Below are 6328 nucleotides of genomic sequence, written 5' to 3'. Positions count from 1 at the left end.
GCGCAGTGTGGGAAGGTTTTGCTGCGGCAGGCTGGCGAGCGGGTAGGGTCACAGGGCGGACTCACGGGGCGGCGCGCCAGATGGCAGACGGCCGCCTCAGTGGGGACTCACAGAGCGCGTCTCTCCTCTCTTGTATTCACCGTTGAAACACTAACATACAGCTGGGGCCGTGCTGATGACGTTACTTGCAGCGAGAACTTGTTACTAATAATTTCAATATCTCTCTGTCCATCAGGGAATGCTAAGTAGAAGTTCCACTTACCTTCAGTGCTCATTGATGGAAGGCACGCACCAATGCGTAGGCGCCGAACTCAGACTGTTACGATAGCTCACGACTAGTCTACCATAGGTTTCCAAAGTGGCAACAGCCGACCTGGTGTGTGAAGTGCAGCTCCGCCTAAAGACAGAGTTAATTGTTACAGCTGTCTCGGCAAACGTGTTTGTGCGGTATCAAGTTGATTCCAAGACCGTGTGAAGCATTTTTGAGACGTTAGGAGGGCTCGGGAACTACTGAATAGTGACTGGGAATTTTGTTACGAATATTAACGACAGACTGGCTGTAGAAATCGTCTTACTGATTTTGCCATTGGTGAAATAAAACAAAAATGGTTGGCATCCTACCATCTTAAGTTTATTGTTATGCTGAGCATTAAAACGTACGTAGTCATCACATTATTAAGCAGTGTTTACAGTAGAAGCGTTACAGCTCCCGAACGACGGGGAAGAAATTTATTGGGACAACAGCTGTGAGGTGGGAGGTAATGAAAAAGCACTAAAAATAACTTACGAGAAGTGTGCGGTGGACGCACTGGACTTGCACATCTAAATCACTCGTAGCATCAGTGTGCGTCCCCGTGTACGTATTCTGGCAGACGACATTTCCAACATTCATTCCCCTGTCTGCTGTCGTAGAGTTGGACTTGGCATCCCTGTCCGTGGATGTGTGGCTAGTAGTGGCAGACTACATTCTGAACAAGTGGTTCTGTAGCCCCTGCTGTGACAGTGTTACAGCTGGAAGGTCTCTGACGCTGTTGGTGGATGACGCGGTCGTCTGTAAGGAGGCAGCGACGCCAGAAGGCGGTGCAGATTTGCTGAATCACCTGCAGAGGATTAATGAACATTGGAGGCTCTGCCAGTTGACGCTGAACGTAAATCTATTTAACATATTGCTCAAACATAGCAAAAGAAATCCACTGCTCTAAAACTGCATACCTGATGACAAATTTCTGGAAGCAGGGAGTGGAATGACCATCGAAACCAATTACTAGCAAAAGGGGATGCCAGACACATTCGTAGGGAGAATCTTAAGGAAACATAAAGCATCCACGAGACATGTGGCTCACAAGGCGCTTGTGCGACCGATTCTCGAGTACTGTTCGTCAGTGTGGGACGCTCACCTGGTGGGACTGGAGGAAGAGACAGGGGAGGTCCAAAGAAGAGCGGCGCGTTTCGTCACGGGACCTTTTGGTCTGCGCGAGAGAGAGCGTCACAGAGACGGCCAACAAAGTCGAGCGGCAGACGCTGCAGGAGAGGCGCTGTGCATCAGGGAGAGGTCTGCTGCTGACATTGCGAGAGAGCATTTCCCGCTAAGAGTCGCACTACACACCGCCTCTCCCCCCTCACACATCTCGCGAAACGGCCACAGCGAGGAAATTCGAGAAGTTAAGAGCTGATACTTGCTGCAACCATTTGTCCAGTGGTTGTTCTGTAATTTTGTAATCTTACAGTGGCTGGTCTCCCTGTGTAGGTACTCGCACTACGTTACGCCTGTCCGTGTTGAGGTTCCGCTGCGACTCCCTGCACCAAAGCCTGCACCCCCTGCAGTTTTCCACCGCCGCGACTCCCCTGTCTACAGCAGCGAAAGCATGAAGTAACTCCTGACGTCATCTACTACGTCATATACATAGTGAAAAGTAACGGTCCTGTAATAATCCCCTGGGGCACACCCTAAAAGTCAATATTACACTTATGCCGCCGGCCGTGGAGGCCGAGGGGTTCTAGGCGCTTCAGTCTGGCACCGCGCGATCGCTACGGTGGCAGGTTCCAATCCTGCCTCGGGCATGGATGTGTGTGGTGTCCTTAGGTTAGTTAGGTTTAAGTAGTTCTAAGTTGTAGGGGACTGATGACCTCAGATGTTAAGTCCCATAGTGCTCAGAGCCATTTGAGCCATTTTTGAACACTTATGCCCCTAAACCGTAGACCTATGCACCAGCGACCCAAGCGTGCATATCTGTAACTACATGCAGGTTCACGTAGATCTGTTACGCCATCCACGCGGGACATACCTGCCGCGCATGCGCAGCAGACAGTGGTAACGCGCGAATTGCAAACACGACTGTGATCTGTTGTCGAGTCGTTCGTTCTTCCACGTGAAACACGAGGGGGACCGTGTGACGTATTGGAACGTCATCTGTTCTAATTATTCATCTCACTCAAGGTTCCTCTTTCATAAGAAACTGTGTATCATTATTTATCAAGTAGTTGTTAATTTCTTATGTAGGTTACTATTGTTCTGAATTACAGACTCAACACTTAGTTTTATATTACGACACTTGGTTACACAGCTATGTGTGTTCGTACAGCATTCTGCACATGGAGGACCCACTTGTTTTTGCAGCTGTTGCCCTGGCAGTGACAGTAAATCTTCGGACTGGGGCAGAACGGCGACGAAAACAGAAAGCCAGATGTTGTTGGTGAGTTCGATCCTGGCTGAAAAGAAGCGACAAATGCATGGAATTAAATTCACTGCTTACGAAAGAACTAAGGCTCGAAGTATACGCATGAATTTCGGAGCTTCGTGAGGATGGACATGGCCTGTTTCGAGAAGCTGCTGTCTATCATAGAAGATGGAATTAACAAGTGTGACACAATCATAAGGGAGGCTATCTCACATTCTTGAAACTAAGAATAAAATCATATGTTTATACATTTGGTGATTATACCAGCCCAGATCACCAATAAAATACCGCTAATGCACTCCTACGATGCAGGCTGGATGTAACACTACGTTTCCTGCTGACTGGGAAATCATTCAAGAGTCTGGCTATTAACCACATAATAGCACAGCCCACCATTTCAAAACTAGGTATGGATGTATGCACTGCAATTTGCAGCACTTGAAAGGACCACTACTGAAAGGTGTACTTGCGTTATTTTTCCAAATTCGGAATATATATACACACAGGGGTCCAAAAATGTATCCACTGTTTAAAAGTCCATAATCGGCAAACCAACTGACAGAGTTGTCTCATCTTTGGTAGTGTAATAGTTTGTAGTTCCGACAATCGCCACACAAGCGTTGTATTGCGTCGTTTTGTTTTGTCAGATGGCAGTCGACAGATAGTCAGTGTTTTGTTGTTAGCTGCTCCTAGTTACCCGAGTAAACGTGGCTGGCGCAAGGCTTACATTCGATGAAAGGAAGTCACTTTTGAAGAGGTATTTCAAGTAAGAAAACATTAATGATGTCCAACGGCAATGGCGAAATGAGTATCTAACACACCCACCGACACGTTTAACGATTCGACGCATTCGAGACAAATGTGAAGCCGAGGGCTGTGTTACACATGTACACAGACAACGACCTGGACGACCTGTAACAGTAACAAGTCCGGCTAACTCCCGCCGCGTGTTACAACAGTTCACTCGCCCACCACAGAGGTCTCTGAGGCAGTGTGCCCGTGAAACTGGAGTGAGTCGCTCGAGTGTTTGGCGAATTTTGAATACAGCAGAGAGGAATTGCAACATCCCACGATTGCTACACGCAATGAACGAGGACGACCCAGACCGTAGAATGGAGTACTGTGAGTGGTTTACTAACGTGCTGCGCAACGATGAAGAGTTTGCAGAGATGATTGTGTGGTCTGATGAGGCACAGTTCAAACTCAGTGGTGCAGTAAATCGCCACAATTGCATCTACTGGGCCGCCGAAAATATGAGACGTCCCTGTAGACAAAGCCGTGAATTTGCACGGAGTAAATGTGTGCTGTGGGTTGTCTCACCAGGGCTCAATTGGGCCATTCTTCTTTGACGGCGAGGTGTACCTTCAGAAGCTTCAGACATCCATTTTACCTGCCATCCGAGACTTGTATGGAGACAGAAGAGTTTGCTTTCAACAAGATGGTGCCCCAGCCCACTACCAAAATCGTGTTAGGGCGTATCTCGTCGAAAATCTACCAGGAAGATGGATGGCCGTAGAGGTGCTGTGGAGTACCCACCACATACCCCAGACCTAACTCCTCTGGACTTTTACCTGTGGGGAACACTTAAAGACGTCGTTTATCGACAAAGGCCTCGCACATTGGATGAGCTTTGAGGATCCATCGTACACTCATGTGCAAATATCCAACTGAACACGTTGCAGTCGGTAGTTGGTGCTGCAGTTCGGCGGCATCGTTTGTGTGTGGATGTTAATGGTGACCATTTCGAACACCTACAGTGACATCTTTAAGATGGACTTTACGCTACTCTTTCACCAAAAATGAGAAAACTCCGTCAATTAGTTTGCAAGTTATGGACTTTTAAACAGTGGATACTTTTTCTGGTCCCCTCTATATATATATGGTCTACTCAGAGTTTTGCAGTCCTCGTCTGTCGCACTGTGCCAAAATGCAACGACTTTCTCCCTTTCACTGCCAGTTCCTCTTTTCTCGCATGCTGAAATAGAGCAAGAGACGCTATCAAATCAAACCGGAACTTTCGTAAACTAGGAAATTACGATACAAATCGTGAATCGCCGTATAACGTTATATGCATATTACTCGGAAAGAAACGACTTACGATGTAGCTTAATATGATAGAGTGGGTCATAAATGGCCTTCCTCGCTGTATACCTCATTTAAGACGCTTAACGCCTCTTTGCTGCATTTCATTTCTAGAATACGAAGCTATCAATAGAAAAATCCTTTCTCAAACGGCTAGTATGAAAGAGTCTACTGCATTTACGAAACCTGCTTACTGAAAAATAAAATGTGTAAGATCCCCAACGCGAAAACTTCCCAACACGAAAATCTGAAATTAGCCGCTGGACACCTAGCAGCAACCAAACAACAAGCAGTACGCACTGTGGGTAATGTGTCCGCTAAATTTCGTAGTTTCACCCGTTCTACCGCTAGATGGCTGTCGCGCTAGACCAGTACCATTCGCGGCGAATCCTCGTGTAATGCCCGCTTAAGTTACTTTTTTACGTCCGAAGACTCCTCTCCGTTCAGGATGACACGCTGTGTTCCGTTTGCTGGGCGCTCTTCTGTCCAGTCACACAGCTGGTCTCGTATTCCTTACGCTCCTTATTTTGTTCATCAGGCGGGCGTGCGAAACTGTATGGAATGCCTTTCGCAAGACAACGAATAAATTTGAATGAAAAGTAGATGCTTTTGTCCCACAGTGGGCAATGATTTTGGAAGAAGGCATAGACATTCGAATCGCGCAGATTTATGGAACAACTTTATGATGTCCAGTAGTTAAATAAGGCGGATGGCTAAGTTTAGAAGAGGAGATAAGGATTACAATTTTTTATTCGTTTCACATAGTGATCAAGAAAACTAACAAGGTAATGATCCAATAAGAAAAGTCGAAACATAGCCCTCTAATTTTTTTCACAGGAAGAAGGCAACGAAAGAAATGCACTGTCAAAATATTAGCTGGTAAGAGACACTACCAAAAAAAAAAAAGGAAAAAAAGTTGAAAATTGCCAAATGCGTTGCGCGCCAGGCGGTGGTAGATATGTACACCCCTACTGGTGCTGTAGCAGCTGCGCATGCGCAACACAGCCGACATCGGTGGTGCATTTATAAACAGGAAACACGACACAACCCCAACTGTAGTTTGTAAAGGACGTCTCAGGTAACCTTTCCTTGATAGTTTCTCGGACACTATAGTACAATGTTACTATTCTCTGGAATTAGCCAGTCAAGAAACATGTATTACAAATTATCAGTTGTATTTTGCAGTAATGGGAGCTACTGAGAATAAAGATAGAGCTGAGTTAATATTTAGTGAGGTTCGGGAAGGCACGCCTACTAACAGAAGATTTTTTTTTGTTCTTGTTTCACAATAATGTGGATTCGAATTAACGTTCTCAATTTAGCAACGATGAAATATGGACAACGTGGCTTCCAGCCGAAATGACCTACTTCTCCTGAGGACGTACATATTTGTCATTTGTTAGTTGATTTCCTTGACATTCATTCGAATGATGGGACATTTCGTTTGAAACTGTGGATACGTGAGAAGAAATACGAAACAACGGTGGCGATTCCGTGAACTGTGGTTGGGACGACGTCAGCCGTGCCAGTAACAGTTGTGAAGGAGAATACCTCACAAGTCTGGAAAC

Source organism: Schistocerca piceifrons, chromosome 11 (assembly GCF_021461385.2).
Source record: "Schistocerca piceifrons isolate TAMUIC-IGC-003096 chromosome 11, iqSchPice1.1, whole genome shotgun sequence".
In the NCBI taxonomy this organism is placed as follows: Eukaryota; Metazoa; Arthropoda; class Insecta; order Orthoptera; family Acrididae; genus Schistocerca; species Schistocerca piceifrons.
Note: the sequence above shows the minus strand (reverse complement) of the source record.